Source organism: Crotalus tigris, unplaced genomic scaffold (assembly GCF_016545835.1).
Source record: "Crotalus tigris isolate CLP2741 ecotype Arizona unplaced genomic scaffold, ASM1654583v1 scf7180000024386.1433019, whole genome shotgun sequence".
NCBI classification, from domain to species: Eukaryota; Metazoa; Chordata; class Lepidosauria; order Squamata; family Viperidae; genus Crotalus; species Crotalus tigris.
In genome coordinates, this window is record NW_024100556.1 from 1380293 (window position 1) to 1394436 (window position 14144).

At 43.4% G+C, this 14144-nt stretch overlaps 1 pseudogene; it reads right to left on the reverse strand.

Moving 5' to 3' along the window:
- Positions 1 to 55: 55 nt before the first annotated feature.
- On the reverse strand, positions 56 to 8153 carry LOC120301584 (annotated as a pseudogene).
- Between the last annotated feature and the right edge of the window lie 5991 nt (positions 8154 to 14144).

Sequence of the window (14144 nt, forward strand, 5' to 3'; positions counted from 1 at the left end):
AAATTAGCTGTCATATATCACATTATCCAATTAGTGTGAAGGTCAAAGGTTTTCTTCCTCTTTCTTTCCCCGGGCTTTACCCCCACCCCCACTCTGCTCTGTATTAACCCCATAATTACCAGACAATTCTGCATATTGTCAAAAGCAAGAATATACAATATTTGCAGCGTTGACACCTAGGTCCATGCTATAGAACCTCCCCCGGCTCACACATGGCCTGCCTCCACTTTCTCAAAGCCCAAGGAACCTCATACTCCATTTCCCAATCAACAGGGTTCCTACAGGCCTTAGGCCTTCTTCAGAGATGGGCCTATGCAATCTCCATGTAGGAAGGCCAGTCAATAAATCAGCTGCTTTGTGAAGATCTACAGAAAAGGCAAGTGGAATGAGCTTTGATGGGAAATGAGGAGGGTGTGGAACCCAACAAGGCAGCATTGAGGAAAGATAGCAAAGGGGCTGTTGCAGTGGAACCACTGTTTATTTTAAGGGCAGATTGCCAACAGTTGGAATTTTGTTCACATGACCCAGAAGTGCTGCAGCAGCTATGTCAGGCAAGGATGATGAGTCCCATCACTCAGCGCTGTCAAAATAAACTATCTCTGAACATATGGTTGTAAGGGAACTGTTTTCACAAAAGAATTTCCACATTCAGAGCAATGCTACAGATGCTCCTTGTGGATTCTTTTATGTGAAGTAAGGTTACAACTTGTACTGAAGTTCTTCCCACACTCTATGCATGAATATGGCTTTTCTCCAGTATGAATTCTTTTATGAGAAGTAAGGGAGCTATTCATACTGAACCTCTTTCCACACTCTGTGCATTGAAAGGGTTTCTCCCCTGTATGGATTCTTTTATGAGAAGTAAGGGAACTGTTTGCACTAAAGCACTTTCCACACTCCAAGCATTTAAAGGATTTCTCTCCTGTGTGGGTCCTCTTATGGGAAGAAAGGTCACTGCTTGTGCTGAAGTTCTTCCCACACACTATACATTTATAGGGTTTCTCTCCAGTGTGGATCCTCTTATGAGAAGTAAGGGAACTGTTCATATTGAAGGTTTTCCCACAGTCCTTGCATTTATAAGGTTTTTCCCCTGTATGCATCGTTTTATGGGAAGTAAGTTGATTCCTCCACATGAAGTCTGTTCCACACACCATGCATACATATTTTTTCTCTCCGGTATGGATCCTCTTATGACAAGTAAGGGAACTATTCATGCTGAAGCTCTTTCCACATTCTATACACTGAAAGGGTTTCTCTCCTGTGTGAACCCGTTTATGAGAACTAAGGTCACTGTTTGTATTGAAGTTTTTCCCACAATCTGTACACTGATAAGGTTTCTCTCTGGTATGGACCCTTTTGTGAGAAATAAGCGAACTGTTCATACTGAAGCTTTTTTCACACTCTCTGCACTTATAAGGTTTTTCTCCTGTATGCATCCTTTTATGGGAAGTAAGTTGATTCCTCCACCTAAAGTTCTTTCCACACATCATGCATGCATATTTTTTCTCCCCTGTGTGGATCCTATTATGGGAAGTAAGTGAACCACTATGACTAAAGCTCTTTCCACACTCTATGCATTCGTATGGTTTCTCCACTGTGTGGACCCTTTTGTGGGAAGTTAAGTGAGTTTTCAACCTGAAACTCTTCCCACACTCTGTACATTGATATAGTTTTTCTCCTGTGTGAATACTAATGTGATTAGCAAGAGAGCTGCTTGAAATAAAACTCTTCCCACATTCCCTGCATATATATGGCTTCAACCCCGAGTGGATCCTTGTATGGGAGGTTAAGTGACTACTGTTGCTAAAGCTCTTTCCACAGTCCTTACATTTATAGGGTTTCTCTCCTGTATGAATCCTTTTATGTGAAGTAAGGGACCCGCTGTGACTGAAGCTCTTTCCACATTCTAGGCATTTATATGGTTTTTCTCCTGTATGGATCCTTTTATGAAAAGTAAATGAACTGTTCACACTGAAGCTTTTTCCACAGTCCTTGCATTTATAGGGTTTTTCCCCTGAATGGATCCTTTTATGGGTAGTCAAGTGATTGCTATTTCTAAAGTTCTTTCCACAGTCTGTGCATTTATACGGTTTCTCTCCTGTGTGGACCCGTTTATGGGAAGTAAGAGAACCACTGTGACTGAAACTTTTCCCGCATTCTAGACAATTATAGGGTTTCTCTCCTGTATGGATCCTTTTATGCAGAGTAAAGGAACTGTTTGTAGTAAAGTTTTTTCCACAGTCCTTGCATTCATATGGTTTTTCCCCTGAATGCATCCTTTTATGGGAAGTAAGAGAACTACTATGACTGAAGCCTTTTCCACAATCTGCGCATTTGTAAGGCTTCTCTCCTGTATGCACTCTATTATGGGAAGAAAGCTCACTACTTGTGCTAAAGCGCTTCCCACACTGTACGCATTTAAAGGGTTTCTCTCCCGTATGGATCCTTTTATGAAAAGTAAATGAACTGTTCATACTAAAGCTTTTTCCACACTCAACACACTTATATGGTTTTTCCCCTGAATGAATCGTTATGGGAAGTAAGGGAACCATTATGACTAAAGCTCTTTCCACACTCCAGGCATTTATAGGGTTTCTCTCCTGTGTGGACCCTTTTATGGGACGTAAGCTCACTGCTTGTGGTGAAATTCTTCCCACACTTTACGCATTTATAAGGCTTCTCTCCCATATGGATCCTTTTATGAAAAATTAGGGAACTGTTCATACGGAAGCTTTTTTCACATTCTAGGCATTTAAAGGGTTTTTCTCCAGAATGGATCCTTTTATGGGCAGTTAGATTACTTCTCCACCTAAAGCTTTTTCCACAGTCCGTGCATTTGTAAGACTTCTCTCTTGCATGGACCATTTTATCAGAAATAATAGTGCTATTATCGATGAGGCTCTTTACAGTTTTGTAGTTGTTACTGAAACTGAGTTTTGCTTGAGCTATTTCCCCACTTCCATGACACTCTTCTGTACTGATTTCTTTGCAATCACATTGGGTCAGGAAGAGATCTTTTTTGGCACATTCAAAACTCGCCTTTTCTCTCCAATTTCTCTCCAAATAGGATTGTTTTTTCTCATATCTCTTCCTTTCCCACTTCTTTGCAGATAACTCTTCTAGTATTTTAATTTTCATTATTTGTGATGTCAACATACTTGGCTCTTGGTCATTTTCATTTTTCGGCTCATCTGCTTGAGGGGGAGAAAGAAACATCAAAAATATATATAACACACCATTTACTGTCCCCATGACATGTCCTATATCTATTCCTGGGCATCTGCAGGGGAAACACAAGGGAAAAGACTAGTGTGGTTGCTCACCTTGTATCATTCTGGGTGCTTAACAATTTTTTTTTTAAAAAAACACAAACTAAAAATAACCAGTACAATTTTCTGTTGCCCTGGTCTTTGTGATATTGCATCTACAATTATTTGAGCAATGTATGTGATTCACTTACGTTGGTTCTAATGCCACAACATAGATGTAATCTCAATATCATTGCAAGAGAAAATACTAGTGCTGATTGGGACAACTGAAATAAGCAAAAACATCCCCTCCCTGATTATCTTCCCAGCACTTCTGCAGTATTGACACAGGGCCCAAAGACAATTCCAAGACTACATGTCCAGACTGACTGGTCACCACTGATCCCTTTCTTCTAACTGAAATTGTGGCCCTTAGAATTTTGCAGAGGTGGACTGCAATTAATACAAAAGAGAAAAGAGATGAAATAATTTTAATAAGATCTGCACAGATCTCCTAAAATGTGTATAAACTACCTAGTGACTCCTCGCTCTGACTTAATTTTCCCCCAGAGGACCCTTACCTAAAAAGGCCATGATCTTACACATCTCCAACATGACTTCTTGGTGCAAGGCTTTCTGGTTGAGATCCAGCAGTGACCACTCTTCACTTGTGAAATGAATGGCCACCTCCTCAAAGGATACAGGATCCTGAAGGAGGAAGAATTCCTGTGAAGAGACTCAATTTGCAAGATCTCATTTAATCTGCAAATCCAGAAAACGCACAGTTATAATTCTTAAATGGATATTTCCCCAGCTGGACTCAACATGTTATGTGACAAAACTACCTATCCCCTGATCTCAAGAACCAGGGGATCATCTCCATCTAGGCCATATAATATGGCAGACTCTCCCGAAAGATGATCAAAGCTGTTATATGTGTATTACCTGTATTCCTGATTTCATGCTATTAACCATTTTAATTGGGCCTCAGCTAGTGGCAAGTTCAGGTTCCCACAGTTGATCTTCTCAGGTTCAGTCCTGGTTAGTCACAGGATGAGAGACCACTTAATGCCTTTAAACTGAAAATTTTGGGAAGAGGCCAATGTAAAATCACTTCTATATTATAACCAAACACTAGCATAGATTCAGTTCTTTAAAAGCCAAGCTGCAGTCATGAGTATCTTCAGCCTTTACTCATTTTTGTAAACCTCCTTAATACCCAGAAGAAAAAAACTCTGATCTTGAAAAGAAGGAACAACTCTCACTGTAGATCTTTTATGCCACTGCATTTCTGCAAATTAAATTGGCAGCTTTTTATTGATCTTCCAAAAATGATCAAAGTTGGCATTGTTCCAGAGGAGATTGTAATTATGTCTGTTAGTTGTTTTTTTATTTTTTCATTTTTATGTTTTATAGTATGAACTGCCAGGTGGCATTCGAGCCCAGCAGGATACAATCACCAAAGAATTCAATACATTTCCAGAACAATCTTGGGAGGCAGGTGGAATGTGAATGATCATTAATCTGAATTCTAATTTCCCTATCCTGAGTTGTTCATGAACAGCAGTATCATATGTTGAGACCCGAAATGAAACTGGGTGTCTCCCACTGCTCCCCCAAATTAGCCCCTGATCTTTCCCTTCCTACCTGAGCTGAAGATGCAGCTGCTCTTTCAGTTCCACGAGTACCAGGACATGATTGAATGAATAATAGTGACTCCATTTTGTTCCCTGGAAAGGAGGAATGGAAGCTGGAAAGAGATTAACTCCATTTTTTTCTAGCTCAAAGGCTTCCTGTCCTGCAAAAGAAACCTCTATCCTAGCCTCCACCTTCAGTTGCCTTTAACGGGCTCCATCTTGAGAGCCCAGAATAAAAGGAGAAGAAAAGACCACATCCACAGCATGTGCTGGGAAACAAACCCAACTGGACGTCTCTCCTAAGCTTTTGGTCACCAACAAGACAAAAAATATATACTTTTGGTAATCAAGGCATTCACTCAACCATGGCAGATGCTCCCCCAACCCCTGCAGGCTGAAACAATCCTGTTCTATGTGAATGATGAAATTGTGGCCCCCTAGGAACACGCCTGCAAGGACAGATGTTGGTGGAGATGGTCCAATAGAGATATGTGTCAGAATTTACTTGAAATTATCTATCAAGGAAGGCTGGAAACAGGTTGCTTCTGTCTGCATCACTGAGAACAAACAGAAATATCTCAGGATGATGTAGGCAAAATGCAATCCCGGACCAACCCCCCAAAAGAGTCAGTTTTCGTCAAGCAGAGATCATCAAAAGATAGCATGTGGAATGAAGTGAGGGAAATCCTTTGATGGACTTAAGCCTTCAAGTTTCTTTCTTGCTGGGTCGCCTTCTAGTAAGTCCAACAACTAGACATGAGAGGATAGAGAGAATTAAGAAAAATTGGAATAGCTCTAGAAAGCCTCCAACTATGTAGAACAGACATGTCAAACACAAGGCCCGGGGGCCAGATGCGGCCCGCGAAGTGGTTTCATATGGCCCGCAAAGCCATCCTGGAAACAGTGAGGGAACGGCCCCCTCTGCCTTGGCCCTGGCCAGCCGGGAGCCAATGTACAATTTTGTGGTGGCCCTCTATGCTGAAATGCATTCAGTCTTAGCTCCATAAGCTCCCCCCCCCCGCATGGCCTGAGAGGAACAGTGAGGCTCCTCCAGTGGACCACGCTTTGGCACTTGCCCCAGTCCCACCCCCTTCTGCCAGAGACCCTCAGATCTATCCCACTCCTGCCCAGGGCCCCACAGGCACCCTTGACACGAACGATGTAGAGCTGGCCACACCCACCCAGTAGGCCACACCTGCCCAGTCCACACCCAGTAGGCCACACCCACCCTGGCCACATCCACCCGGCCCCCTGAGGGCAACCGCAATGCTGATGTGGCCCTCAATGAAATGTAGAATGTAGAATGACCTTCCCTTACCAAGTGAGGCATCTTGAGATTGACTTTCCTGCTTAGAGATCACTCTGCCACATGACTCTTGAGAGGGACGTGTGCTTCTGTCTGGATAATTAGTGCCCACTTCCGACCTAAGAACCTGAAGTATAAGCAAAGAAATGGAGTTAAGAAACAAGAACTGGGATTTCAAATTTCTGCCCACAATATTGCTAGACATTTGTGTCCATAATTTGGACTGGAAGACGATGAAAAAATTGCTCCAAATATGGTGTTTGGACAAACACAGGAGCAATGTTGCTGATAAGGTTCTATAACCATCTCATTGCATTATTCATCTCCAAAATTCTTAGTAAGACAATTAAGATTTCAACTGCAGGTCGTCCTCGACTTACGACCATAACTGAGCCCAAAATTTATGTTGCTGAGAAATGTGTTGAGTTTTACCCGTTTACAACTTTTCTTACCACACAGGTGAATCACTGCAGTGCTTAAATTAGTAACATGGTTGTTAAATGAATCTGGTTTCCCCATTTGACTTTGTTTGTCAGAAGGTTGCAAAAGGAGATCACAGGACTCCGGGACACTGCAACCATCATAAATGTGAGCCAGTTGTCAAGCATCCAAATGTAAATCACGTGACCGTGGGGATGCTGCAACAGTCATAAATATGAAAAATGGTCATCAGTCACTTTTTTCACTGCCATTGTAACTTGGAACAGTCACTAAATGAACTGTTGTAACTCAAGGACTACCTATACATTAAGATCCCTCCATATTTCCTAAGAGGAGTGTCTCTCACCTGGCACCCTCCCTGTTCCTCCTCCTCCGCCAGGCTCAGCAGAAAGCCTTCAGCTAGGGCCACCGCCTGGCAAGTGGTCTCCACTTGGCATTCCCGCATCCAGTGCTGCATCTCTCTGGGCTGGACAGCCAGAAACCGTTCCAAAATCACCCGGTCCAATATCTGAGCCTTGGTGTGCTTCTCCGGCTGCAACCACCCCCAGCAAAGGCAGTGAAGGTGGCTGCAAAGGTCTCGTGGTCCTGCGGCCTCTTGAAAGAAGCTGTTTCTGAAGCGCCAATGCTGGATTTCAGAACTGAGGGCTTCCTGATCCTCCTCCAGGATCTTCTTCCTGGCTCCTGCCCAGACCTCCCCACAGCTCCCAAGTTGGGCAGCAGCGGGACCTTTTCCCACTTTCTTCCACACTGGCTGGTCTCCATCCATTTCCACTCTCTTCTCTTACAGAGAACCAGAAGGATTCTGCTCTCAAGTGGCATGCAGCTTTTACATGTGAGATGGAAAAGTAATCAATCACAATACGCTTTCCTTCAAAAACTGTGACATTTTAATCAAAATCAGGCTTGGTGGAAACACCCCATTGAAGACCAGCCCTCATTCTGGGGAGGGTCTTCTGCAGAGGCACAGTTAAACTCCTCTGGCAGCAGAAAAACTCTTGGGTGTCTTGTCTATGGAGATTCTCAATCCTCTAGATCATGGTTTTCCCAAAGGTGCGTTTTCAAGAGGCAACTGGACTTTCTTGTTTGTTCTTTGAAGACGTTTCACTTCTCATCCAAGAAGCTTCTTCAGCTCTGACTGGATGGTGGGGAAATGGAAGTATTTATACTCCTTGCAGACAGCTGGTCATTTGCATTCTTTTAGAGAGTCCTTGAGGCCATCTGGAGGTGTCTTGGTTGTGTTTCCAACCTGCCCAGCAAAAAAACTTGAAATGGGACCGTTCGCAGGGAGTGGAAGAGCCACAGGCAGGAAAGTCCCTTCCCCAGATTCTTGGGGTTTTTTGGGCTAGAAAAGCTGGGAAGCAAATCTGGTTAATGCACAGTGTGAACCCTCCCCAACATTTCCCCTTTCAGTAGGGTTGCATACACAGCCAGGAGCAGGAATGTGTGGTTTTTGTGTGTGTGTGTGCGCGCGCGCCTTTCAAAGCCTGGGCATTCGCAATCCAGCTGTTTCTCCTCCCCTGGGGAGACTGGCTCGCGAGACACCCCCTCCCCCCCTCTCCCCCAGCCAAGAGATCCCCAGGGCTGAACTCACAGCCGGCTCTCCTCAGATAAGAGGCCGGACGCGGAGCATGCGCAGTGGCGCTCAGCGAGCCCGGCAGCGAGAGCGCCCCCTGGTGGGATGTACGGACGGCCAGATAAAAGCCAGATTGTTTGGCGGGGGGGGTCGCCTCATTGGGCAGGTGAGAAATCTCCATCCACTGCCCGTCCCTGCTGAGACGGAGGCAGGGAGGCCATTTTCCCTCCTGGCACAGAAAGTTCCTTTGGGAGGGAGTGTCTTCGTTGGCCCGTGCATATAAAGGGGACCCCGGACTCTCCCGCCTCCAGGAGTGGGAAGGCTGACCCTGACCAAGCCCCTTGCCCCTCCGGCTTCCCCTTCCCACGAGCGGATCTGCCGCCCCGCCTTCCAGACGCCCCGGCGGTTTCTGTGCAGCCCGAGGGGGTGAAGGAGTTATAACGAGAGAGTTGTGTCCTAGAGAGGCCGGGGAATTCGGCGACTATTCTCTCCCCCCCCCCGCCGCGATGAGGCGCATGCTCAGTCGCCCTGCGAGCGGGAGAAGCTGCCCCTTTCTGCCCTAGGCTCTGGGCGCCTGGCGTTAGAAGGGGGCGGGGCGGAGGGGAGGTGACTCCTTCGGGTCACGTGAGTTCTAATGGCTGGAGAGAAGCGCCCGTCACGTTTTGGCGGGAAACGGGAGTCTCTGGGTCGCCTTAGCCGCTTCTCTGCTGGGCGCGAATCTCCCTCCTCACCCTGAGAAAAAGACAGACAGACAGACTGACTGACACACACACAAACAAAACACACTCACACTCATAATTTCCTCCTGGGAGAGGCTGCACCGGCCCAAAACAAAAGACTGACAGACACACAAACAAAACACACACTCATAATTTCCTCCTGGGAGAGGAGAGGTTGCACTGGCCCAAAGTGCTGACATTTTGACTGACTGACTGACACACGTACAAACAAAACATACTCGCACTCATAATTTCCTTCTGGGAGACGAGAGGCTGCACTGGCCCAAAGCAAAACACTGATTGACACACAAGAAAACACCCTCACAATCATAACTTCCTCCTGGGAGAAGAGAGACTGCACCAGCCCAAGAAACAATCCTGGGTTCCCTGACCTGAAGAAGTTGCTTCGTTACTAAAAACACCTCCATGGTTTTTGGGGTTTTTTTGCTGAATGTTTCAACTTCAGTGAGGGCCCTGAAATGATGGCCTCCCTTAAAGGTGGCGTGGGAAGAGGCAATGCCTAGGAAAAAAGACTTTTGAGCCAAAGTGACACCATTTTAGAAGGGAGACCATTTGAGGGAGATGAGGGGAAACAGAAGTCACTCTTCAGCTGGGAGGAAGACTTTCATTCTCTCCCTGCTGAGACGCAGATACTTAAAAAGAGTCCAAGGAAAGCCTAAAGAGGGATAGGGGGATGCTGTGCTTGCTGTGCTGGAGCTCTTTTAATAAAGAAAAACCTCATTCGCCACAAGCTTCCATCATTTTCCTTCCAGGAATACAGCCCGAGCAGCCCTGCCATTGGGCGATGCTCTCCAAGGCTGCCAAAAGAAATCTTAAAGGCATTACAAACTCTGGTTCATCAAGATGACAGGCAAGTTCCTTCCTAAGGGAAGAGAAGCCATCAAGAGTAACTAACACTCTGGCTTCACAAATTAAAAATATATTTAATAAATTCACCTAATTAAATTCACGTTGAATCAAATTTACAGTCTGGGTTTTTTTTTTTCCAGATCTCTGAACTTTTCTGCAAAAAAAAAAAAAAAAAAGCTTTCTGACTGCCTGCAAGAACTGGCTCCAAGGCTGCTTCGGGAAAGAAGGCCTGGTGCGACCAGGAGCTGCCTTGTACAGGCTGCATGAACCTCTCAACAGTAGAAGGAAAAATGCCTGAAGGTAAGCATTACATGGCAATTCTTGAGGAGTGTTGGGCAGCAGTGTCAATTGCTCCATTCACCAAGGCTTGTGCGCAACTTCTGCCATGGCTGTTTGCTACACATGCCTCAACTGCCACTGGCTTTGCAAAATTTTCTGGGAGTTGAATTCCTGATATCTGAATGTGGCCACGGTTGAGAAACAAATATTTAGAGCATCTCGGACTGTTTTACAATGTGGCAGTGAAGTAGCAAACTAGATTTCCAAGCTTACTTTTACCTGGGCCATTGGCAGTGTTCTCTGCTAATAGTAGAATGTGGAAAGAGCTTCAGGACAAACTTGTAACCTTAACTCCCATAAAAGGATTCATATGGGAGAGAAACCCTATAAAAGCATAGATTGTGGGAAGAATTTCAGAAATAGCAGTGACCTTATTTCCCATAAAAGAGTTCACACAGAGGAGCAACTACAGGTAGTTCTCAAATTATGACCATAAGGTAACCTGCTCGTCATGGTTGCAAAGTGGGTCATTTATTTTATAACTTTTTTTGCAGTAGTCCTTAAGCAAATCACTGGTCATTAAGTGAATTCATGATCGTTGCACAAATGCTGCAGTTGTTAAGTGAACTAATAGGTCATTATGAGTGCAGTTTTTCTGAAAACCAGCATTTCCAGTTTGGTGCAAAACCAACATAAAATGTAATATGACAATGGGACACTGTAAGAGGCTGCAAATACACCCTGGTTGCCAAGTGTCATGTGACCAAGGGAGTCCAACCATTGGAACTTTGAATCCAAGTCAAGAGTCCTCACCAGATATGTCCGTCAGAACTTAAACTGTTGATAAGTGACCACTCCTAAGTTGAGAACTACCTGTATAGATATATTCTCAGTGTAAAAAGTATTTTTGTAAAAGACTCCTCCTCATAAGAGGAATCACAGAAGAGAGAAAAAATATAAATACATGAGATGCGGAATGAATGTCAGGTAGAGCAAACAACATAGTTCCCATAAAGAACCTGTTTGGTTTAATCGTTAAGGCATCAGGCTAGAGAGGGGAGACAGTTCTAGCCCCACCCTAAGCATGAAAGCCAACTGGGTGACTATAAGCCAATCACTCAATCTCAGCCCAATTCACCGCACAAAGTTGTTATGGTGGGCAAAAAGGACAGAGGAGTATTGCTGTATATATAGGTATATACATTAAAATAACATCTTAAGTTTATATAAAGTTGGGATGCAAATAAATAAAAACAATAAATAAAATGGGACACGGGGGAAGTGCCTATGTGTTCTTTTTTATTTGTCCTTCATTCCTGTAAAAGGCTCCACTGTGATAGGGAAATATATACAGGCATGAAACAGAGTCTGCCTCATTTCCTGTAATGAACTGCGTGGATGACCTTCGTGCAGGGGTGTCGAACTGCCGGCTCACAGGCCGGATGCATCATAGCGAAACCGCACCCACCCCATTGCCGGCAATGGCAAAAAAGTCATGATGCGTCGTGACATGTCACGTGACATTGCGAGTTTGACATCCCTGCCTTAGTGGATGAGTGGAAGAGATGTTTCCTAGGAATCAATGAGATAACAGAGGAAAAGGTTTCTACCTTCAGATTTGCAGGATTCTGTTAATCTAGGCTTATATTAAAATAGAATTAACTCTTCTAGTCATATTTCCTGTCTAGTCTACCTCGAAGGGCTGACACTTCCACAAAGGAATCCACTCAGCTGCTCCTCCTTTTGCTCCTCCTCTCTATAACTGTAAGCTATCAGTGGAAAGTAGTTGAGCTAAAAAGCATAAAAATATTCAAAGCCAAATGAGATTCAAAAAAGCTTTACCAAACCCATATTACAAGAAAAAGGATCAGCACAAGAAGAACAAAAAAATTTTTACAATTCAATGTTGAATATATCTGTATAAAACAGTGGTTCTCAACCTTTTTAATGCCACGACCCCCAACCGGTCGTAAGTCGAGGACTACTCAACTGGTGCAGCACCGTTTGCAGAATGGGACTTTTGGCGGGCTCAGCAGGGCAGAGACAGCCTGGACAATTCCTATTGGCTTTTGAAAGCCAATAGAATTAGACTCTATTCAAGAGAGTCTATTCTATTGGCTTTCAAAAGCCAATAGAATAAAAGGGAGTAGCACAGCTAAGGAAAAGGGGGAAAAAATGGCGGACTGCGTTGTTTGGCGACCCCCGTGAAATGGTCGTTCGACCCCAAATGGGGTCCCAACCCACAGGTTGAGAACCGCTGGTATAAGACAATGTTAGCACAGAAAAGAAAACAAATGAATTCATGGAATGGAAAAAAGATCAGCATAGGTGGTAACCTTACAATAAAAGAATCCATACAAGGGGGAAGTCATATAAATGTTCAGAGGGTGGAAAATACTTCTGTCAAAAAAGTAACCTTATTTTGCATCAAAGGATCCATACAGGTGAGAAAAACTAAATAAATGCATGGAGTGTGGAAAGTTCAAGTGGAACAGTGACCTGACTTCCTATAAAAGATCCATGCAGGAGAGAAACCTGTGGGAAGAGCTTCAGCAGAAGAAGCTTTTTTTTCCACAAAAGAAGCCACACTGGAGAAAACATAAATGCATGGGGTCTGGGAAGAGCTACTGCGCTACTAGTGGACTTAATTTTCCATAAAAGCCTGCACATGAGAAAAACACTATGAATGCATGAAATGTGGGATGAGCTTCAGAAGGCACAATTACCTTATTTGACATAGAAGAATCCACACAGGAAGAAACCATATGGTTGTACGGAGTGTGGTAAAAATTTAATGTAGAGTTGTTACCCTGCGTTCTCATAAAAGGATCCACATGGGAGAAACTGTACTCATGCACTGAGTGTGGGAAAAGCTTTTGGAAAAGCAGTTCGGTAGCTTCCTAAAACTGTCACTTAAATTTTAGAAATCCTGGCTTTCCTGAGTCTGCATGGAGCAGAACTGGGTTTTGGTCATGCTCATGTTTTACTGGCCAAAACATACTAGAACTGATCGGGTTCAGGAAACACTCTACTTCACATGAGAGCCTTTCAGGTTACTTCAGGTATCTTATCACAAAGCATGATGTGGAAGTTTAGAAAATAAAGATAATAATGGTTATAGGAAATATAAAAATGTTATATGAACAAAATAAGCCCCTTTTAAATATATAGAACTTGTGAAACAAATACCAATAGAAGCAAGTGGAACTTAGGTATTATTCTAAAAGTGCAAGTTAGAGGAAAGGATTAAAAAAGACAAAAGGATATATATTTAAATATTAATATACCAAACTGATTAACAAAGGTATACAAATATGGAACAAAGATAATTTCAAAATAATCAGAATAGCAGAGGAAAAAACTAATAGATAGATAGAACAACTCCAAAACCTTCCTTTTTGTTGGGGGTGGTGGTGGAGGAATACTGAATCCAAATATTGACATAATCCTTATGAATTGCTGATTGGTACAAATCAAATAATGATTGTTCTTTAGTAATGTATGATCATTCATTCCCCATTGACTTTGTTTCTGGGAATCCAGCAGGGAATGTTGGAAGTCACAATTACATGACTGGGGATTTTGCAATAGGTGAACTCATAAGTACCATTCCTTCCCCCCGTTGCAACTGGAAAGACTTGGTGGCTCACTAGAATATAATGGGGTAATTTAAAAAAATTAAAGGACAGTAGGATCTTCAAACTAACAACTGTCTTACATGCTTAATAAAGTCTTGGCCCTGTACAATATATGTTCAGTTGTGTAGTATTTGCATTATAGTCACTGCCTATTTCTGCAATGCAGTGATTAAATGGAGGAGGAGGAACAGGGAGACCCAGATTAGTCCACTCTTATGACACAAAATTGTCTCCTCTCTAAGAAGTCTTCACCTCAGAGAAGAATAAGAATTTTGTGGTAACTCTTTGTTGAGGAAGCTTAAAAAAACTACAAGGAAAAATTGCATGTGGAAATATAGAATCATAGAGCAGGAAGGGACTTCAGAGATCCTTTAATCTAACCTGAAGGCAGGAAACATTATACCATCCTGGTCAAATGATTGTCCAATCTATT